Source organism: Clarias gariepinus, chromosome 6 (assembly GCF_024256425.1).
Source record: "Clarias gariepinus isolate MV-2021 ecotype Netherlands chromosome 6, CGAR_prim_01v2, whole genome shotgun sequence".
Classification (NCBI taxonomy): Eukaryota; Metazoa; Chordata; class Actinopteri; order Siluriformes; family Clariidae; genus Clarias; species Clarias gariepinus.
This window is the reverse complement of record NC_071105.1, coordinates 20,445,980-20,470,697: the sequence shown is the minus strand read 5'-3', so window position 1 is coordinate 20,470,697 and position 24,718 is coordinate 20,445,980. Positions and strand designations below refer to the sequence as shown.

General features: G+C 37.8%; 1 protein-coding gene across 5 annotated transcripts in view; it reads right to left on the bottom strand.

Annotated features, from left to right (window-relative positions):
• Positions 1–24,718, bottom strand: part of rap1gapb (RAP1 GTPase activating protein b) — an 80,186-nt gene that overhangs the window by 19,965 nt on the left and 35,503 nt on the right. Inside the window, exon 2 of one of the 5 annotated variants that reach the window (XM_053499220.1) lies at positions 13,670–13,705. The exons of the other annotated variants lie outside the window; for them this stretch is intronic. The gene's annotated coding sequence lies outside the window, so the exon portion shown is untranslated. The remainder of the gene's footprint in view (positions 1–13,669; positions 13,706–24,718) is intronic. 5 annotated transcript variants of the gene reach the window in all.

Genomic DNA, 24,718 nt, shown 5'->3' with positions numbered 1-24,718 from the left:
ATGATTTGCAAATACACAGAGTATTCGAGTACATTAGAAAATGCAAAGCAGTGCTTCTCTAAGGACTTCTGTTAGCAGAACCTGCTCAGAGAAATAATTGTAACTGTGCTTGAATAAATTAGCAATGAGATGTGCATGACATCAGTGTGTGTACCTGAGCAGTGTGTGAGCATGTGTCATGTAAAATCACTGCACCATTTGCTACAATACTCTCCAGAGAGAGAGAGAGAGAGAGATAGAGAGAGAGAGAGAGAAGCATAGAGATCATGTTTGTGTTTCTGATCTGCACACATCTCTATTAATCGTTTAAACTCCACGGGTGGGTACAAACTAACTGTCATACCTACATACTGTACCTTTTCAAGTCTCACTGTACTTGTTACAGAATAATGTGAATATTAATAACTACACATACACAGAGTAACAAATAAGTAACAAATGTAATGCTATTGAAAAGACATAACAGTGTAACATCTCACTAAGGAGAGAAAGAGAGAGAGTGAATACTTGCACTGTAGCTGAGAGAACAAAAATGATTATACGGAGTAATCAGATCAGCATACAACTAAAGTACAGATAAGAGGTAGAATTCTCTCTCTTCTCTTCATAAACTGCCTCACCACTCTGACTACTTCTCAGTCCTCTAATGTATCCTCTAATCTATTTTAACTGTAGACTGTAGAGCGTAGACGTTTCCCACATGCTTCAAACCACCTCAGGAAGTCCAGGATCCTAGAACGAACGTCCCAGACAAACACCCTAAAACACTCAGGTTTCTCATCTCCTATTAGTCACATACTTTAAAATTTGACATGGCACGACTTGAGTTCAAAAGAAATCTCAACATATTTTCCATTTGTCATGTAACTGCCTTTCTCTGATAGACAATTTCACCATTTTTGCTTTTGCTGCTTTTACCCCGATACCGATAGAGAGCTCTAACTAAAAGTTGGTTTTAATGCATGAACGAAATCACAATTTCATCAACCACACATGAACAGCTATATAAAAATATCTGTCACTGTACGCAATGTGAAACTCCACTGCATCTTCACTGGAAGAGTCTTACACACATTGTCAGTCCTCAGTCTGTATACTGCAAATGCTCCATCTGTCTGGTCTTACCTCAGGCTGTTTCTGTTGAATAGGGTCACTTGTGGCAGGCCAAACCTCTTGGTAATCATGCTTCTTCTCCTGGATCCCAACATTGTCCAGATTTGACACAGAAAACCAGGATACACTTCTTTACATAAACACACCTTTAAATGAGATTTCTCTGTCTGCATTTCAGTTCGAGAAATTCCAGGGACTGATCGCTGAGTTTATTGTGTGTCAGCTTGTTCGCTCAGATGAAAGCGAGAGAGAGGCCAAACCTGTTTCTGAGTATAGTTGCTTACTGGTCATAACGTTACTTGAGGCAGGTGGGTCTGGAGGTGGTGTCAGGTGGACAAACACTACCCTACCCTGAGGGCTAAAGTAAGTGACAAAGGAGACAGGAGAGAAAAAGACAATGCTGCCAACATGGCTTACAAGATAATCCTACTAGGCAGAGAAAAAGAAGAATGATCACAAACACCTTGAATACTGGTAAACTTACGAGTCATAATAATATTTACTGTAACTGCAAACTAAAGAAACATTTACAAAAAATTAAGCAGATACGTGTAGAATTTCATTGTAGCTCATTCAATATCATATATTACACTCTACATCTGTCTACTACTGAATATTGAACAAACCAATATTTTTTTTCTATTTAAATTAAAAAAACTGAGATTAATTAAATATGAAAAATTATTAATGAAAGAATAACAGGTCAAACCCAGCAGCCTTGCAAGTCCATGCAATACGTCCAAGTTCAGTAGTTTACATTAAAAAAAAAACGGATCTCATACGTCTTGTACACAAAGTTTGCGCGTCTTTACAATGATGCAGAATCTTTGATTATATATTCTTTTGAAAAAAATTCTTGGCTTTAACATACATTTATAATTAAGTTATTTCACTCACTGCTGCTGCTGCTTTGCACAATTAAGCAAAATGCAGTCTGTTTGTTTGTTTATGTCATACCCGCATTCCACTCAGCCAAATTTGCTACCAAATCAACAACGGAGATGGAGAACTCGCTAGAGGTTAGTAACAGCTCCTTACAGCCTCTTTTGGGCTCGCTGTGAATTCTGTTGTGTTCGTTAGCGTCGTTAGTGTCGGACGAAAAATTGGAGGATGTTCAAAGATTTAGGCTGCCACCTAATGACTACATTGGTATTGATCTTGAATAGCTGTTATCGAGTCATTATCAATTCTTAAGCATGGGTACTCCTAAGCTGTTCGACAGCATTAAGCAGCCAAACATTCTCGTATTAAATGAAGATGGAAGTAATGACAAAATTGACAAAGTAATATTTTAAGGAAAATAATGATGAAACACGACTGAAAGATATATTGTGTTAAAGTCTGATGAACAGTAGAGAAGTTTTAATCTAAAATGTTATTTTTCATAATAAAATCTAATGACAAATTTACCTAATAATTTTTTTTTCTAAAATATGTGGTTTGATCATTTTATTTCATTCATAACTTTGGAAAACATGAATAAAATTTCTTTCATACATTTTAATATCCTTATTATACTTATACATCAATGTATTCATAAAATTCTATTTACAATAAAAGCACATTGTACAAGGTCGTTATAAAGGTCGTTATAATATTATTAACACCTCTATGATAGTTCGTAATAGTCTGTATCATCGCTGTAATTTTGCTTTATGTTGGTAGAAATGGTGTGGTTTCATTATCAATTTTTTCGCACCCAGTATAACATTGTTAAATTCCTTGCTAAACTGCTCGCTATTGAAACGTTATCATGTGGCTAACACTTTGTTGTTGCCTTGTCCCCAATTCACTGTAGAATCGTTTTCATGTCCTTACAAATTATTTTAAATTGTAAGCGGCTCCATGTAGGGCCACTATGCTTTAAAAATGAACCAAAATTTATACCAACCGCAATGACTTCAGAGTCAATTTCAAATCAGGAGACATCGGTAGCCAATTAAGTGGAGTGGGGGTATAAGGGTCGTATCCTGCAGCAAATACTATTTTATCAAGATAAGAATCAAGATTTTTTTTTTCTGGTTCAAAGCAGTTACTGTCTTTTATCTTATTAATGCATAGAACACTTTCGTATATGAATCATTTAGTGTTCTGTAATATAGTTAAAGTACACAAACCCGGGCCTTATTTCCCATAGACGGTTTATTTTTTAACTATATTTTAACATTAAGTTTAATGCCAAGTTGTAGTGTGGACTGGGTATTCCGCTGTGGCTGCCGGGAGCAGCCGAAAGACCAACAACAACAATTTTAACATAAAGTCTAATAAGCCAGAAACAGCACTCATGCCAGTAATAAGACACAGGTAATAAAACACTCTCATTGAACTTAGCTTTCATGTATTACACTGTATGTGTTAGCTACACCATGAGAACAGACATGTGGAGTGGATATAATGATTCGGTCATAGGTCCCACTAATGAAGAGCAGTCTGGTTTCTTTCTTTCTTTTTTTTTTCTACCATTAAGATCTCTCTCTCTCTCTCTGTCTGTCTCTCCTCCAGCGTCTGCCTCTTTCCAATCTTTTAGCAGCAATTGAACAAGTTAATGATGCATTAACTCCACTTGAGCACAGTGAAGGAGGCACTGCCCTAAATGCTTCATTACTTTTAAAATTAGGACTGTTTATTTATTCTTGTGTGTTTAACATTGTTTGGGTTTGTTGTCTTTATGAAACTGTACACTCATTTTACCAAGGTGTTTAAAAACTGTAAGGTGCTTATTTGAGTGATCTTATTTAAATATAAAATGCTCAATCTTTTAAAAACTCAACTCCAGTAAACATTTTATGTTTGTATTTTACAATATTTACTATCATTTACCCACCCAGAATTGGTGGAAAGATTATAATTAAATCCGTTTTTATTGCTGTTAGAATAAAGGGTGTGCTTCTTTGAAGTGGCCTCTGCGCACTAAAAATGTGCCAGTCTGTTTGTAACTGAAGTTAAAAGGAAAATCACAGGAAAACCACTAACTGCAATATAATAAGTAAGAAAATTGTATTTATTATAATTTTATTACATCATTATTATGTAAGTGCTCAAATACAAAAAAGTGCACTGTTCAAATGACTGTGTGAAATCCTAAAACCTGTGAATTATTGATTTATTTATTTTGGGCTGTACAAGTTTACAGTACATCCTGTACTATACAAAGGAGCATTACATTAGACAATAATTCCACAAACAAGCTACAGTGTACTTGTATCATTTGTGTGCATGTACTTGTACTTGTATTAATTATAAAAAAAAAATTGTACTAGTCAAATTGAGACCTGGGACTTTCTTATAAATGAAGGCGTAAAATTGGTCTTGACCTTGGTCCAAATCATTTCCACATGTTTGGGCCATTAAAGGAGTTCCTGGGAGGCCAGCATATTAGATGTAAACGAGGTAGTCCAATCATGGCTGAGAAAATATTCTACCATAATGACCTCCAAGCACTAGTGAAATGCTGGGGTAAGTGCTTTAGTGTAGCAGGAGATTACATAGAGGAAAAAAGGAGGTTTTTACCCTCACTACTGTGTTCTGTTATGCGGCACAATCAAAAGTCCAAGTTTGACTTCTCTTGTAATCGTCCAATACATATGTCTGTTACGCAAAAAAAAAAAAAAAATGTTTTCTTATTTATTTGTTTGTAATTTATGAATGCTTTCAACACTTTATAATCTTGGTTAATGTTGTAAAGCATTTATGAGACAGTAGTCATATACAGTTTATACAGTAGTTTCTGTTATTACTTACATTATAGCAATAATGTTTGTCTTGCAGTTTATGTTTCTGAGAAACATTAAAGAAGCAAAGTCATCTCTCCTGCAGACTGTCTGTGATGGAACCTTATTGACTGTTACGGAGTGCTGTTACCTGACACTCCGTCTGTAAATGTTAAATGTCATCTTATAGAAAGTCATGTTAAAAAAAAAAACTACCAGTAATTTAAAAATCTGTTTACTTTTAGCCTTTGACTTTGTGGAGCATCTGCCTTACAAGAAGCTGTGAATCCCTATGAGTGAGCTGTTAGTACAGATAACACTGCACTTAGATGGGATGTTCACCCAGGTTTTTAACTTTGATACAGAATTGACACAAATCATTTCTTGGTCAATAGTTGAAAATTTTGGCTTCATGAAAGCAACATACGTCAAACAAACTAAATGTAATTATTTCAATTAATTGGTTAAATTCAATTAAAGTGAGTTGTCACAATGGAAAGGATTATAAAACTCCATCAAAAAGGAAATCCATCACAGACTGTGGTGAAGACAGATCTTTAGTAACTGTATTTAATGTGTGGCGTAGATTTAAACAAAATGGGGGGTTTATAGAAGGAAAAATTCTGGAAGACCATAGACATCAGGGTGGAAAACTCAAAGCAGTACGCCTTTAAAATGAAACAAAACAAATGAAAAACGTATGAGGAGACGCAGGACTCAAGGTCCGTGAAAGAACTGTAAGAAATTGGCAAAATGACATGGGATTTACATTTACTGTAGACAGGCCAATGTCCATGATAAAGCTCCATGACAAAAGTTCATCCTGCAGAGCTGATCTGTCAACTGCTGTCCGAAAAAGTTGGAACCAGCTTGATGGAGAATATTGCTTTTCATTACTTAAGTCGATGCTTCAAAAAGAAATAAACTAGTACCTTTGATTTTTTTTTTGTTGTCGATTACATATTATTTCCTTCTACTTACCTTCTAAAGCTATTTATTAAAATTGGGATCACTTGCAAATTTCTTTGTTTTTGTTTAGTGATTTATTTTCTATATCACTTGCAAAATTCTTTGTTTTTGTTTGGTGATTTATTTTCTACATTCTACAACAATACTGGAGATTTTAAAACTACAAAATAACACATATGGAATTAGGTAATTACGTAACAACAACAAAAACATCAGTTAGTTGTTATTTTAAGACTGTTTGTAATAGTTCTTGCAAGAACAGTATTGTCAAGTGCATTTGCAAAATCCGTCAAGCACCATAATGAAACTGGCTCTCATGAAGGCCATCCCAGGAGGTCGAGACCAAAACCTACCTCTGCTGCAGACGAGAAGTTCATTTAGAGTTATCAGCCTAAAAAATGACCAATTAACAGCACCTCAGATTAGAGGCGTTATGAAGTCTAAAGAGGCGTTAAAGAGCATCAGTAGCAGACGCATCTCACCATTAACTGTTCAAAGGAGATTAATGCATTTTTTGGACGCCTTCAGCATTCCTTTACAATGTAAAAAGAGATAAAAATCTGGAACGATCATGGAGTTAGATTGTGACCACAAACTTTTGAACAGTTGTGTACAGTATGTGCATGTTTTGCCCAAGCTTGGTGGGTTTCCTTCACGTACTCTGGTTTCCTTACATAGTCCTCTCCTGTAGTGTGATCATGTGTGTGAGGTTTATCACTCCATCCAGAGTTTACACTGACTTGTGCCCTAAGTTCTCTGGGATAGGCTGCATGACTCTACACACAATAAGCAGTCATTTGTTAATTCTTCATGTATTGAACGAAAATAATTTATTTTGTCATTTTACAACCACAAATGTAAATGTATTTTATTGGGATTTTATGTGATAGACCAACACAAGTGGCACATAATTTAAAAAAAAGGAAAATGATGAATTAATTATTAACTAAATGATAATTATAATTACTAACTATAAATTATACAAAATAATATCACTTCCTTAGGTCACTTCCTTTATTCTGATACTCCTAACTTAAATCTAGGGAAACCAATTGCCTTTAGAAGTGACCTAATTATTTAATAGTGTCCAGCTGTGTAAAATTTAATCTCAGTCTAAATACAGCGGTTTTGTGACACGCTCAGAAGTTTGTTAGAGAACATTTGTAAACAAGCAGCATTCTGAAGCCCAAGAAACACACCAGACAGATCCGTCGATAAAGTAGTGGAGAAGTTTAAAGCAGGGTTAACATCTCATGGAGCACTGTTCACTGCATCATTTGAAGATGGTAAGAATATGGCACAACTGCAAACCCAACAAAGACATCTAAACTGACAGGATCATGACAAGAGGTACATATTAACTCTAGAGGAGCTGCATAAATCCACAGCTCAGGTGAGAAAATAAGTCCACAGGACAGCTATTAGTGGTGCACTCCACAAATCTGGCCTTTCTAGAAGAATGGCAAGAAAAAAGCCATTGTTGAGGGCAACCATAGGATCTCCCATTTGTAGTTTGCAACAGGCCATGTGGGGGATACAGCAAACATGTGAAAGAAAAGGTCTGAGACCAAAACTTTACTTTCTCCTTTTCTTAAGCAGGGACAGGGAAGCTGGTCAGAGTTGATGGGGAGATGGATGGAGCCAAATACTGGGCAACCTTAGAAGACTCAGATTTACTTTCCAGCAGGACAACAACACTAAACATACAGCCAGTACTATGTTATGTGTAATGTATTAGACACAGTTATGTGTTAGAATTGCCCAGTCAAGTCCAGACCAAAATCCAATTGAGAATCAGGAACGATTCTCTTTAAAAAAAATCATTTTTTTCTCCTAAAAATTAAAAATTGCTGTTCACAGAAGATCTCCATCCAATCTGACAACTCACTTGACAACTCACTTCATTCATGTGAAACCGATGCAAACATTTAAGCTAGTGAATTCAGTGAACTTTCTTGTAGTGTAGAGACGTGAGATGTGATTTTAAGAGGTACTTCCTGCAGAGATCTCTAAATAGACAAATACAATATTAATCCAGCTGCCAGCTGCCCCGAACACACACACACACACACACAGGTATAGAGATGACGGTTTGATGAATAATGGGAAGTGGAGAATATAATGAACATGAAAACCCACAGATGTTGTTGCAAGGTCTGTCATAATCAGCATGAATATGGTAATCATTTAACTACGCCACGAATGTCCAATTCCAGTGGCCAGTTCACAAACCATAATCAAACCTCAGTGTCATTTGAATAATTACAGATGAGGTGAACAATTGTTCATTGTCAATTCTTCAAACACACTCAACCACTCATGCCACTAAATAAAAAAAAAATATATATTTTTTTTTATTAAAAAAAAAAATCTAGTTAAATTGCACTCTAGTGCATTTTTTTGTAGTGAAATCCTCCTATTTTGGATTATAGACAGTCATATAATCATTTCATTTCATATCATACTGTCTATAGTTGTGTGTGTCAAATAAAATGTGACAAATTCAAATGTAATTCTGAATTAATACTGTCTTACATTTGCACACACTGTATGTATAACATAACATAATAACCTAATGAAAGAAAGATTCAATGACATTCACATTATTAAAAATAAAATCCTGGCCTAAAGTTCCTTCACAAAACCCGTTAACAAGGTCAGGTCATATTTGCAGTTTTCATATCTGGAACAGTAACATTTGGCATGTGTGTAGTATCCATTCCAGGCACAGATTAGGTGGATTTGGTGTAAAATCACATGAGAGTTATAAAACACATCCTTGAGATCGTATGAGGTCACTGTATCATTGTCCTATTTTGCCCTTTAATGGCGCATCTGTCGAATTTTAAGATGAACTACTGTAGGTTGATTTTTATTTTTTTTGTATTTCCCCTTTTTTTTCCCAAATTTAAGTGCGTCAGTTCCTCCCTTAGAGCCGTAATTAATGTGGGAGCACTAAGTGCCTCCCATCCCATTACAGTTTTATTATATGTATAGATTAATTGCACACTGTTAATATTTACTCAGATACACAACTCTGCTTAGACAATTTTTTAATGCGCAGTTATGCATTTGACAATGATGAATAATCGACCTAATGTTAACTAATGTTTGTGGGTTTGTGTCTTCTAAAACAATACTAATCATAACACTTTAACTTGTTTGTTTTTATTGATGGAAAGTTTAAAAAACGTAATTTTTTAATATTATGATGCCTGTCAGTTTGTTGATGTGAAACTTTGAGGGAAAAAAATTAGTTAGTTTTCCTCCACACAGTTTCAGATTTCATAGTAACACATTTTATGACATTAGGACTGGAAACTGATGTCTTAACAAATCGTTGATTTTGGGAAAACTTTAATGACTGACTGACAAATGACTCAAGATCACTTTTATCTGAATACGTAAGTAACATAAAATTCCACCAAGCCGGAGAGGGCAGTTAATAGATTAAATAAAACACACAGAAATACATCACCATAACGACTCTGTGAGTACCTTTCACTGACAATTATAATGCAGATAATAAATAATACTTTGTCTAAACCTACCCCCAACCTTAACCTCAGTAACAAAAAAAAATGGTTGGTTTGTGGCTATTTTAATGGCGCCGTTCATGCGAATATTGAATCAACCACTCATGTGGAATCAGCTTGATGCATAAAATCACGCAGATGCAGGTCAAGAGCTTCATTTAATGTTCACAACATCAGAGTGGGGAAAAATTTTAATAATTTTTGTTTTTTGTTTTAGCCTTGTTTGAAAATTAGAGAAACTAAATAATAGCTTCTATATTTGCCACAAAAGGGTGCAAATAAATGAAAACCATACACTGAGCAGTAGATCTGCAACTGGAAGCTCCTTATTAATGAGAGAAAGAGAGAGACCGAGAGAGAGAGAAAGAGAGAGAGAGGAGAATGACCAGTGTGGTTTGAGCTGACAGAAACTCTATGAAAACTCAAACCCTCTTTTTAAATTATGCGGAGTGAAAAAAAAGCATCCCAGGATCTCACACATAAAACCTTGAGGTAGATGGACTATGACAGCACAAGACCACATTTCACTTCTGTTAGCCAAGATCAGGAATCTGGGGCTACAGCAGGGACAGGTTACCTGCAGCTGGGCAACTGAAGGCTAAAAAAAAACCTTGCCTGATCACCAGGTGCCAACGAGTCATGGTCAAACTCAGGGAGATTAAATTTTTCACTGGTCTGTTTGATATAAACTTAGAATAAAAAGTTTAATGAGCCTGGGATAGTCAGTCACACAGAGGAAAACACAAACAGGTTTAAAAAAAACAAGGAACTGTCATTACTGTATATTTTAAACTAATGCTAATTTTAGCACATAGTTAAGAAACACTTTCTGTGTCAACCAGTGAGAATTGGGAGGAGGGGGTGCATGCACACAAGTGGCGATTTCTTTAAGACTGCAAGGGAAGCTCAGCTTCCCCTATAATGTCACAAAATTAATGGTTAAATTATGTACTATTGTATTAACATTTTATTGACTTAAAATGCGTTAGAAAACGTTCATCTCAAAGACGAGTTCGTTCAGAATTAGTTAGATATAGCAGGTCGGCTGACTTGATTTTCTTCTCATACATTCCCTAGCGTCACAGTGTATTTCCCATTAATGCCCCGCGTCCATTGACTTCAATGCAGCTGCTTTAAACGTTTTTTTTTTCAGTGCTTTGAAACTAGACGGTCATTGGATAAACGCTGCGATTATGTCCCGCCCACGAACGCTCAGCGTCTCTGGGGGTGAATAAGGAGCAAATGAGGAGTGGGCTGGCCTGGACTCCGAGCTTCTGCGTGATGATTAGAGGGTCTGTCGAAAGATTGCATCTTCTTTTGACTGACAGCGATTTTGTAATATAAGGAATCGCTGAAGCTATTTGCGCTCAGTCCCATCGCGGATTTCTCAAGTTCAGTCAAAATAAAAACTGCTGCAACCTATTTCTTTATATTTGCTTGGTGAAATTGCTTGATTTTCATCATACATTTCACACAATTATACACCACATTCCTTGTTTTACTTTTACAGAGTTTAATATTTTTTTTTTAGATCGTTCATTCATTCATTCATATAGTAGGCTAGGCTTGCGTCGTGGGTGAAACTGCACACGATGGCAGACAGTGCTAATATCGTCGACCTGATTTTGGCGAAGCCATTTGAAAGTGTTCCTTACGAGGAAAAACTTCGAATTAAACAGCAGGGCAGATCAACACCTAAGATTGATTTAGTGCAAAAGATAGGGAAAAATAACAGGTCTTTTCAGCTCTTCTGGTATGACAAAGTTAGCTGGCTGACTGGAAGTGCTGTGACAAATAAAATGTACTGCTGGCCATGCCTCTTGATGAAACCATCTCACGGATGTGTTGTTTGGTCAAAGGTGGGGTTTGGAGATCTGTCTAACTTTGACAGGGCATATAAAAGACATGAAAAGAGCAATGAACATGTGAGTGCATGTGCAAGATTAAGTTGCATGGGAAGGGTCAGTTTTGAGTATGCAATAAATGAAGGTGCTCGCATTCAAGTGGCTTAACATAATGAAACAGTCAAACAAAACTTTAAAAGCCTTATTGATGTGACATTCTTGCTAGGCCGGCAGGAGCTGTCATTTAGGGGACATGATGAATGTAGTGAATCATCCAACAAGGGGAATTACAGAGAGTTCACAGAAACATTAGCTAAATATGACTCTGTCCTGTCCACACAATTCGAGTCCTCAACTGTGTTTTCTGGTATGTCCCATACTATTCAAAATTACTTGATCTCTGCTCTTGCAGCCACCATTTCTGATCAGATCAGAGATGAAATTCAGGATGTTCCCTTTTTTGGATGGCAGGTGGATGAAACAACTGATATATCCTGCCGTGCCCAACTCTCTGTCATTGTTCGCTATGTGGATAGTGCAGGTAAAATTCAGGAGCGCTTTATTGGATTTGTGATCATATGTTTCTGGGGGACGAGATGCCAAGTCCGTTTTTGAAATATCAAATAAGAACATGCAGGGCTACAATTTTAAGGATAAGCTTGTGGCACAGACCTATGATGGGGCTGCTGTCATGGCTTCAGATCTCAATGGGACTGCAGGCCTAAGTGAAAGCAATAGCCCCCAGTGCAATGTTTGTGCATTGCTATGCACACAGACTGAATCTGGTGCTGTCACAGGGGGCTAAATGCTTGCCTGAGTGCAGAATCTTTTTTGCATCACTCTCTGGATTTGCCACATTTTTTTCAAAATCCACAAAGAGGACATCTTTTCTGGAGTCTGCAGGCTGTTCAAGGTTGCCCAGAAACGCTCCTACTCGATGGAATTTCACATCACGGATAGTGAGCACTGTGGCAAACAATTATGATGGCCTCCTGCAGACATTTGAGAACATCATTGCAGATACAACAATGGATGATGATACACTGGATTGTGCCAAAGGCTTTGTGAGGAAACTGGAGGATTTTGAGTTTGTGTTCATGTTGTACACATATGAACAGATCTTCTCTGAGAGTGATGTGGTCTTTGATATTGCCAGGGGTAGCTCAGTGGTTAAGGCATTGGACTACGGTTCGGAAGATCCCAGGTTCAAACCCCACAACCACCAAGTTGCCACTGTTGGGCCCTTGAGCAAGGCCCTTAACCCTCAACTGCTCAGATGTATAATGAGATAAAAAAAAAAAAAAGTAAGTCGCTCTGGATAAGAGCATCTGCCAAATACCTAAATGTAAATGTAAATATTGTCCAGCAGAGGGCGATGGATGTTTTTTACTGCAAGAAAAGAATTGAATCTCTTCTTGCATTTGTTAAAGAGAAGAGGTCAGATGGGGCTTTTATGCCGTTTATGCCAAAACAGCAGATCTCACATCAGACCTACGAGATGAGCCCATGAGAAAGCGCCGTCTGACCCAATTACAGGATCCCCAAGAGCGATACAGAAATCTGTACATGGCCATCCTTGATAACATCTTGGAGCAGATTCCTCGACGTTTTTCAAATTTGGAAAGCATGCTCTTCTTAGAATTAGCCAATCCAGAGAAATTTGATGACATGAGACAAGTATTTCCAGAGGAGGCCTTCCAAAGTGTCCTGAAAAGTTATGGCCATCACTTTGACTCAGGGAAACTGAGGTCAGAACTTCAAGTCCTGTATTCAGATCAGGACTTGCAGGGTAACCGGGGAAAGCTGTGTGATTACTTGGTGTTTCTTAAAGACATGGAGTTGGACAATACAAAGCCTCAGCTTTACAAACTGTTCTCATTAGTGGCAACAATTGGAGCTACATCTGCAGGTGTAGAAAGAAGCTTCTCCTGTTTAAAGCGGCTCAAGTCCTACACCCGAAACACAATGGGCCAAAGTCGTTTAAGCAACCTAGCTCTGCTGGCCATTGAGAGGACACCTGATCAAGTCACTGGAAAAGACGCCTAGTTGGTACGACAGGGTCACAGACCATTTTCTTGAAAAGGAACGTAAAGCAGAATTTACTTTTAAATAAATAGACAATTTTATGATGTAGGCCGAAAATGAGCTTCCCCTATTTGACAGACCAGTAGCCGCCACTGCTGCACACTAAACCTAGTCCAATAAAGTGCCTCTGCAAAATATTACTTTTTGGCATTCTGAAGGCAAATCTATATATAAGCTTTCATCCTAATATAAAAGTAGAAAATCCTAAAAGATAAAACCAGGCATCCCAGAGAGAACAGCTAGATTATCCGAATATAGTGGATTCACATGTACATAAGTGTAAATGATGGCAGATGTTTCTACACAAACCTAATAAAGATTTTTTACATAACTATATGTAGTAAAAAAAAAGTTTTTTAAATAAAAAAATATAGTTTTTAAATTTAAAAACATTGTGTAGAAGCTGTCTTACCATAGACCTCTAGCCTTGGAGAAAGTCTTGTCCACTCTGCAAGGAAAATAAATAAACTGCTTTACTTACAATGATAGGCATATATTTTACAGAACACAAATGATTATCAATAAAACTTTCTGCAACAGTTTAGTCTTTAATCTAACACCAACAGAGTCGCTCCCCCAGGCATCCAATAGTTAAACCTGTGATGAAGGAAAACTCCTAAAGTCAACTCAGTGTTATAACAAGAACCATAGAAGGTTGTCCTTTATATATATATATATATATATATATATATAAAGAATTAAGTAAAAATTTTCATTTTATTTACCTTAATAAATATGTATTTATTTCCAGGCACAAAGTCATGCTTAAAAAGGTTAATATTTATTCCTGTTAATGGCCTCACTACAGCACTTTGTTCTACTCAAATGTACCATGAAATGCTAAGCAGTTAATCCAGGGTTAAAGATCACTAATGGGAATGAACAAATTATAAGTAAAACTATAAGAAAAGTGTTGCTGCAAAGCAAGATATCGCTTCTTGTTTTTAAAGAAGCAACAGATACAGTATCAAAATGTGACAATGTTTTGTGCATGTTTTTTGTCCAAAGAGTCTTAAAAGTGCAAATGGCAAAATATTAATGTAAAAAAATATTTTGTATGATTTTGCAAAAAAACTATAATTCCACCTTCCACACTTTTGTCCCAATGGATACATTAGCCTGCAGTTTGTTTGTCTCAATTTAAGTATGCAATGAAGTATCAATAATTCTTTGGTTTATTGAAATAAAGTTCATTTTACAGACTCCGCTTCTATTAGTTTCCTTTCAGGAGTTGAGAAGATTACCAAGCATCATAGGAGTTCATGAATTGATGCTTGGGAAACTACAAAAGTCGTGGCCAAAAGTTTTGAGAATTACATAAATATTGGAAATTGGAAAAGTTGCTGCTTAAGTTTTTATAATAGCAATTTGCATATACGCCAGAATATTATGAAGAGTGAACAGATGAATTGCATAGTCCTTCTTTGCCATGAAAATTAACTTAATCCCCAAAAAACATTTCCACTGCTGAGATCATTTCAGTAATCGTCTTGTTAACTCAGGTGAGAACGTTGACGAGCACAAGGCTGGAGATCATTATGTCAGGCTGATTGGGTTAGAATGGCAGACTTGACATGTTAAAAGGAGGGTGATGCTTAAAATCATTGTTCTTCCATTGTTAACAATGGTGACCTGCAAAGAAACGCGTGCAGCCATCATTGCGTTGCATAAAAATGGCTTCACAGGCAAGGATATTGTGGCTACTAAGATTGCACCTAAGCAAGCGCCAGGATCGTCTACTAAAGAGTGTGAGGCAGGTGTGAGCGCATTTGCACAGTGAGGCGAAGACTTTTGGAAGATGGCCTGGTGTCAAGAAGGGCAGCAAACAAGCCACTTCTCTCCAAAAAAAAAAACATCAGGGACAGATTGATCTTCTGCAGAAAGTATGGTGAATGGACTGCTGAGGACTGGGGCAATGTTATATTCTCAGATGAAGTCTCTTTCCGATTGTTTGGGGCATCTGGAAAAAGGCTTGTCCGGAGAAGAAAAGGTGAGCGCTACCATCAGTCCTGTGTCATGCCAACAGTAAAGCATCCTGGGACCATTCATGTGTGGGGTTGCTTCTCATCCAAGGGAGTGGGCTCACTCACAATTTTGCCCAAAAACACAGCCATGAATAAAGAATGGTACCAAAACACCCTCCAACGGCAACTTCTTCCAACAATCCAACAACAGTTTGGTGAAGCACAATGCATTTTCCAGCACGATGGAGCACCGTGCCATAAGGCAAAAGTGATAACTAAGTGGCTCGGGAACCAAAACATTAAAATTTTGGGTCCATGGCCTGAAAAGGCGGGTGGACAAACAAAAGCCCACTAATTCTGACAAACTCCAAAAAGTGATTATGAAAGAATAGGTTGCTATCAGTCAGGATTTGGCCCAGAAGTTGATTGAGAGCATGCCCAGTCGAATTGCAGAGGTCCTGAAAAAGAAGGGCCAACACTGCAAATACTGACTCTTTGCATAAATGTCACGTAATTGTCGATAAAAACCTTTAAAACGTTTGAAGTGCTTGTAATTATATTTCAGTACATCACAGAAACAACTGAAACAATGATCTAAAAGCAGTTTAGCAGCAAACTTAAAAAACTAACATTTGTGTCATTCTCAAAACCTTTGGCCACGACTGTAGTCGTAAAGTGTAATTGTCCTTATTCTAGGCATCAACATTCTCCAAAAATCCATGGAATGCATTTATTTCAATCACAGCAGCTGCTATTTTACTCAGCACTTAGTTTTGCTGGGTAGCTGCTGGCAGATTTTTTGGAAGCAACTGGTCACAGAGAGAACATGTGTAACATCTGCCCAAATAGTTAACAGAGAGACTAGGATCCCTGGACTGGGATCACTCGAGCACTGAGCAATACCCCACTACTGCACCCCACTGTGTGTTATTAACACATAACAGTACGGTGAAACCCTTAAGTGTTCTGCAAAACGAGCAAAGATTTGTAATAAATTTTTACTTGGAAAACTAACAAGTCTTGGTTTACAAGTATCGAGCTTCTCGTTTTGATGCCGAGCGTCACGTGATCACAACTGAGCCAATGTTTTTTTTTCTCTTTTGCGTTGCGGAATTGTGGGTAATCGTCTTCCCTGCTGGGTCTTACTGGTATAGTCAACATCCGTGCACACAAGTACTGTTGACTATAACACTGTGACCATGTGTGTGCATAAAACATCTTTTATTTTATGTTTGTAAGTACGTGTACAGCGCACGTGTACTGTTTTTCATAACACGTGTGTGCGCGTGTAAAGCTAAAGGAAGTCTCATTAGAGAGGTTAAAGATCCATTTTCTCCCTCTTTGTTTCAGCCTGTCGTTATGTGAGTGTGCGCGTAATTTAACACCGTGCTCCTTCACACACATTCTCACCTTTACACCCCCCACCCCAGGTTTCACTGTACCATTGCGCACACTTTGTAACTTTTTATTTAAAAGTCTCTGACACTTATTGCTATTTATTATAAGACATTAGAGACAAGATAAAATAGAGTGAATTAAAATAAAGTGGTTAAATAAAAAAAAATCTACTTTTTCTTCATTTATAAATGGATTGTTTAAAAATATTTAATAATTATCGATAGCGAATGATATGAAACATTATATACTTGATTTTCCTTCATTGAATCTAAGGGGCCTAAGCCCTGACATAATAATTTTACAAGGGTGGTCCATGAAGATAGGATTTCTCAAAGTTGAAATACTCTTCAATAGGAACCTTTTATAAATGCACACCTTTGGGACAAACTGGATGACTACCCCCAGCTCAGACCACCTCACCCAACACCAGTACCTGACCTCACTAATGATCTTGTGACTAAGCAAATCCCCAATGCCACAAATTAAAATCTTCTGAAAAGCCTCCACAGAAGAGTGAAGGTCATTTAAACAGTATTAAATCAGCTATGGGATGTTCAACAAGCCATAACTGGTTGGTGCAACTGAAACCTCCTGCTCCATGGGCAAACTAAACAGATGCTGTACTGTACACTGTAGCTTTTTAATTCCTACTACACACTTGCTCTGTGGTCGGGAGTGATACCGGAGCCTAAAGAGGTGGTCTCGTGAACAATGCAGTATACTCCGGCAAAAATCTAATCTGATATGGAAGCAATCATACATGGGAATGGAAGTAGATGCTGTTAAAATGCTGATAAATTCGCTACTGTATATCAACTTGATATGAGCCATTTATACCTGAGCTTAACTCATTGACCACAGATCAGTTGACAGGCAATGTTTCTTATCCTGCTAACCCTCAGTGTGTGTAGTCCAAATGAGAAGTATCAATCAAAACACTGAGTGTTCACATAGTTCACATTGCTGACATGGCAGAAAAGAGCCACTGTTGTGTCAACAGTGTAGATAAAACAACTCACCTCTCCACAGACACACAGGTTTAAAAGATTGTTGCTTAATTTTTCAAAACTAGTTTTGAAAATTTCAAATATTACAGACATAAAGATATAACAGCAAGATACAGTCGTGAGAGGGTGGTGAGAGGGTGGCTCTTAAAAAAAGATTAAACACTCATGTATGTCGAGTCACTTTAAATGTCACCCTGCTGCAATGACAAAACAGCCAAGCCCTCATTTACTATATGTAAACAATAAGGACACATGACCTGTGAAGATGGTCCGTAGTGTATAGACTGAGTCAATGTGTTTAGCATGACTATCACATGATTTCATAATTTCAGAATGAAAAGCAATTCACAACTAAGTGATCAAGTACAAGAAAAACAGGTTGATGCATGAGAACAAATAAAATACTAAAACAGAGCCATTACATCATAAGTATTTATACTTTTTAATTAGTCACTGGAGCAATGTGCAGTCAAATAGACAAAAATACAGCTTTTATAAACACCTATTAAAGAGACAGCTTATTGGTTTCTGCCAGTTTTCTTTTTCCATTGGTCTTTACTGAAAGTCAAGCTAAGTAGAAAATAGTTAAAAACTACTGTACGTACAACTGAATAAGTGAGTGAGAGTGAAAAAAAAATCTGCAAGTACAAAGTAAAGTCCCCAGTGTTAATTTAACACTTTAAAAGTTAATGTGAGTCCGGTGTAATTCGACACTCTGGGCACTGAAAAAGACCAATTATGAACCTGATTATTATAGCTGAGGAGGAAGAGTCAGAATTCACAGTCAATTCATCTCCAGCTCCAGCATTTCTACATCTGAGTGTTTCTTTTTCAAGGTTACTTAGGGGTTGGGTTTAAACATACAAACTCCATGCACACACACCTGATGTGGGAATCGAACCTGGAGGTGTGAGGATACAGTGCATTTTTCAGTATTGACTTAATGCCCAGAGTGTCGAATTACACCGGACTCACATTAACTTTTAAAGTGTTAAATTAACACTGGGGACTTTACTTTGTACTTGCAGATTTTTTTTTTTTACTCTCACTTATTCAGTTGTACGTACAGTAGTTTGTAACTATTTTCTACTTAGCTTGACTTCAGCCACCATGCTGCTAATATATGAATTAGGCTACACATACTACGTGATTAAGATATGATAAATGAATTACTTTACTATGCATTGTTTTAAATACCTTCCTAAACAGCATAAAGTTTAAATATAATTACAAAAAATTGTGGAGAGTAAAACCTATAGAGTATGTCTGAAAAAGTAAACAAATAGTGCCCAGTGTAGTGTATGTGAGATTCTCAGATGTGACTTTTAGTTTGTAACTAATGGCCTGTATCGACCCTGCTGCTGACTGGCTGTGTTTGTAATCTGATGGTGAAGCATGTGACAAAATCCTAACCTGCGGGTGAGGTGTATATGGGCGAGTCACTGTACAGGTTACAGAGTTCAAAAACGTGAATAATGCAGCAAACGACTGAGTTCTAAAAACTAAACTTGAAGTTAACTTGTAGAACTTTTCCTAGGGGTGATGATCTGATTTTTTGAAACGGCTGTCACAGTGTTCTGCTCATCGGCTACAGCACAATTTTATGTTCTCCTCATTGAGCACATATTAGTGCTCGGTTGAGGAGGGCCTGGTCTGTAGACATTGAGAGGACGTGCTGTCTTGTTTGACCTCAGTAACAGACTGTGGCATCGGTAATTTAGTTTAAAATGGTTTTGAATTGAAAAAGAGGCACAGCTTTAGTGCAGCGTACTGACAATATTTGTAAGTCTTACTGAAAACATGCTATTACATAATGCTCCAAAAAAACAAACACATTTCTCACTCTTACCCTCCGTACGCCCCAAAGGTGAAGCTCCTCTTCCTATAAGACATAGTCTGAAACAGACAAGGATCTTCACACCAGCACAGCTACGAGCACTTCGGTTATTTCCCTTTCTCCTCCACTTTTTCTTTCTCTCTGAACGACTGTCCGTGTCCTGGACATGTCTCTGTGTCCGTCCTTTATTGCCCTCCCTCCCTCCCTCCCTCCCTTTCTCCCTCCAGGTCTTTCCCCTCACCAGAGGGCTGAGAGAGAGGGGTGTGTTTAGTTATACTGGTGTCCGTGGTTACAAGCAGGTGCATGAAGGACAGCTTGATACCTTCCATGCAGGAAGAAGTGGATTTCCTGAGTCGTTCCTTTGAATTTCGTTCTCAGCCATGCGGAAAATGGAGCACTGCATCCAAATAATGGAAATTCAAACTTGCGGCACCACGCATGACAAGAATACTGAACATGAAACCAGAGATGGAAAGAACCTCAAAGGAAGATATTGCTGCAACAATTTTCTAAAGTGGTGGACCTCGACATTCTAACAGAACCAATTTCAACACGGGTCCAATAGCCAGCACCATGAGGGCATAGGGGTTTTAGCAGAATGTAGCTGAGCAGTTACATGAACAACATCTCAACAGAAAAGTCTAACCATTCCCCTCTCTAGTTCCAGTGTCTTCACTGTACACCAGGTAACAACATGTCCAAAAAGATGTTGATTCCATCAGAGCTGAATCTTGCTTACTCAGATTGTCACAAATCAGATCACTCTGACCTCCATACCTTGAAGGTCACCGCACATACAGTATTCTCTGTCTTTTTCGACCATAAAGTCGATAAACAACCAACAGTGCCTGCATCCCACTCTAATCGGTCTGAAAGCCTAAAGGCTATTTAGAGGGAAATGTAGCAGAAAAAAAATACACTATGTGCACTAATATAAATTAAACTCCTAGACACACATTTATAATGCTAAATTTGCAAATATTAAAACATGAATTGTCAGAAATATTTTTTTATAGAGATGCTAAAAGAAAATATAACAGAAGAAGGAAAAAGACAGGAGTTAGACTCGGCCCCTTACTGCCAGCCTACCCGACAGATGCCACGACCTCAACCTGACAGAATAAGAATTAGTGTGGAGACTGTGAGCCAGGCCTTCAACATCAGTGTCTGACCTCGCAAATGCACTTCTGGAAGAATGACAAAAAATTCCCATAAACACACTCCTAAATCTTTAGGAAGCCTTTAAGAAGGAAGCAGGACCAACATCATATTAAAGCTTATGATTTAAAAATTGGAATTTCCTTAGGTTCATATGCATGTGAAGGCAGGAGAACAAATACTTTTGGCAAATCAGTTTATATGTATTTGAACGCTGTCTTATGTCTAATGGAGCATGTTGCCAAGGTTGTGCTTTCCCACCAGGTCACACACTGACACACGTCACGGCTACATCTGAACAATGTTATGATATTTATTACTGCATGAACAGTTGTGATCATCTGCATATACAGTATATGCAATCATGCAGTGGTGTGTGGGACAATATGACATTCCTAAACGCGCTTAGTTAATATTCAGCTGAACATTCAGAGTTAAATTATAACCAGAGTATAGCGACTCTCTAGGACACATGAAGTCAGCTGCATAGCACATGAATTCCCAAAGTGCAAAATTAACTCTTTCCATCTGTGATATCCGTCGTTTCATTATCAGTGTCCAGGCTATGGCGTTCTCATTTAAATGTCACCGCATTAGTAGATGAATTTTATCACACAGAGGTACACCACCTCCATCGTGACGATCACAATTACAGATGGGAATCACATGGGACCCCCCCAGTACGATATTATCGTGATACCTAGGTGCTGATTAGATCTATATTATCTGTATTATAAGTATGACATTTTTTAAAATATTCTGATTCAATATTTTTTTGAGGATTTGTTACAGCAAAATAAAAATTAACCGCAAATAATTTGATCCACACAGGAGCCCACACTACCACTGTGCTGTCTGTCAATGTGTAAATAATTTAGAGCGCCACCTGTATCATTATAGAGGAATGGCAACAATCAATACATAATTTAAGAAATTCGATTTTGGAGTTAGTGTGGCGATACATAAACTGCCAACAAAAGAATCATGATACATACCTGAATCAGATTTTATCTCTAATTATAATACATATTTAGCTCATGTAAATGGTCATTTATGCACTGTGCAAATCAAATTTTGCTTTAGTATACCTCATTGCTCTTCCCAGTCACTTAAACTGTAGAACACCTTCAGGACACGGTAGAACAGGAGATTCACAACATGACACATGCACCAAAATCTCAACTTACTGGATAAAGGCTTTTATTGCTCTTTTGTTGATCAACTCAATTAATCGAAATGACCGTCGGTTTTTGATTCAGAATTGTTTTACACATAAAATCATTCAGGTAAATTTGAACTGATGTCAGAATTCTATACCACACCTTTTACAGAAATCAAACAACCAGTGCATTTCCACAAAGTACTTTCTAGAATATACTCATTTTGCAGTATTTCTGTAGTTGACGTGAAGCAGAAGATTGGCAGTTAATTAAAGACGTTTGCTTTGTATGAGACATAACACTTAAACAAATCAACAACACAAGTTACAAGGTAATGTTTATTAAATACATTTAACAGTTTATAATCTCACAAAATGTTTTCAGAAATATAGCTGCTAGAGCTGCACATCGGTGCTACATAATCGAATTAAAATAATTCCATCGCTTAATATTCAAATTAAATTAAAAGTGATCATATACATGTGAGCCACAGCTCTGCTATAATGAATACATTGAATGTGGTGGTTTGCTGGTGGAAGCCATTGGCAAACTGTGTTTGAATTGTCCACAGTGAATAATGATGCAACAGCACAGACCTGCCAAAAACAACCAGCTACTTGTGCAGTAGCCATCTTATAAGCTGACTACAGTTTCTGCAGATTTCACCCAATATAACTGCTCAATTACTACTTAAGAATAATTCTGTTTTAATTAGTGTTGACATTTTGTCACCAGCTCCACATACTATATATACAGTATAGGTGAATCCCAATTCTACCCCTTACCCCTACACTTAGCCCTACCCCTCCGTTTGGCGCGTTCACGTGAAGGGGTAGGGGTGTCTCATTTCTCTTTTGGTTGGAGGGGTAGGGGTAAGGGGAAGGGGTAGAAAATAGAATTGGGATTGGGCTTATATATACTCAGCAAAAAAAAACGTCCTCTGACTTTCAACTGTTTTTACTTTCAGTAAACTTAATGTGTAAATATTTGTATGAACACTAAAAGAGTCAACACCATAAGACATAAACTAAAAATGTTTCACAATGTGTCCCTGAATGAAGGGAGACTCAAAATCAAAAGTACCAGTCAGTATCTGGTGTGGCCACCAGCTGCTTGAAGTACTGCAGTGCATCTCCTCCTCATGGACTGCCTATTGCGGACAGTCTGAGCGCTGATGGAGGGATTGTGTGTTCCTGGTGTGACTCGGGCAGTTGTTGTGGCCATCCTGTACCTGTCACGCAGGTGTGATATTCGGATGTACCGATTCTGTGCAGGTGTTGTTCCACGTGGTCTTCCACTGCGAGGATGATCAGCTGTCCTTTCTGTCTTAGGCGTCTCACAGTGCGGACATGGCAATGCCATGCCTCCCTGCATCATGCCTAATGCACGTTCACGCAGATAAGCAGGGACCCTGGGCATCTTTCTTTGGGTGTTTTTCACAGTCGGTAGACAAGTCTCTTTAGTGTCCTGTGTTTTTAGAACTGTGACCTTAAATGCCTACTTTCTGTAAGCTGTTAAGGTCTTAACGACCATTCCACAGGTGCATGTTAATTAATTGATTATGGTTATTTGAACATGCATGGAAAACATTGTTTAAACAATTTAAACAATGTTTGATTTTTACAACATTATTGGTGAAATCCACAGTCCTGAAAAAGGGACGTTTCTTTTTTTGTCTGAGTATATATATACATATATTTGAACAGTGAATGGAACCAGAGTAGTAATGATGTGCTTCTCAAACTTGAGACTGGAAATGAGGGAAAGCTTAAAGGCAAAAAGAAAGGGAAAAAAAAGTGCAAGAATTTAGAGACTGAAAGTGATTTAAACTGGACAGGGGCAGTTACCCAGCAACACATCAACACATTACCCAGCATTGTCAGTCACACTGCTCTCTACTGGACACACACAAACAGTACACAGCGTGACTGGTGTGTCGGTGACCTTCAGCACCCTGGACAGTGTAAAAAGAGCAGATCTCTCATCCACACCCCCTCACTGTGTCTGTGAAGCATGAGTCGACCACAAGGTCCACGGGCCAAATCCGGCCTGCGGGTCTGTTTTGAAAAAATAATCCTGAATCAGTTCATAGTACACTACCACTAAACATGATCACATTATCCAGAGTCTAAGGGTTATAAGCCATGTAGTGTAAATACTCGTACTCAGGTTTCTTGATTGTGGTCTAAAATGCAGATCAAAATCAAGTCCTACAGTATGTGTGCCATGCTTCATTTAAATTTCACTCACTCAAATGTGAAGCGATTCAGGGGAACATGGTTTGGTTTACTGAGTTCGGTGTGACCTGAAACAGTGGGATGAGGAAACATGCAAAACAAAATCATGATTTTTACCTCACACAATTTAAGTGCAGCAGTAAACGTTCCATTAAACAGTTCATAGTCAGGTTCAAATAAAAAAAATTACCTTTTGTAAATACAAATTTAAATATAAATGTGGCCATGTCACTGCATTGAACTTCTAAGAAAAACAATAGTAGATATTTATAAATGATCATTAATTTTCCAGGAGTACGTGCAGTGCCCTAATGAGATGAGTGCTGAAGTCACCGAGCTTCTCCTGATTTTACATGTAAATGTGTTAAAGAGGTGCTGAGCCTTTGTGTCATTTGTGTGTAAGCTCTGTGGTATCTCTGCAGTCCACACACTCTGCTTTATTTTGCCTCTCCAATGCCTGTTTAAAGCCTGTTGCATGCTCGGCTGTTCAAGCTGACCAATTTCTCCTCCTGCTGTGTGTGAGTGTGTGCCCACGCATGTGTGTGTCACACAGCCTGCCCAGTCCCTCCTCCTACTGTGTTTGACCTCAAAATGAGAGAACTCAGTTGGTAGTCCACAGCTACTAGACATTAGAGCAGATCTGTGTGTGTGTGTGTGTGTGTGTGTGTGTGTGTGTGTGTGTGTGAAAGAGAGAGAGAGA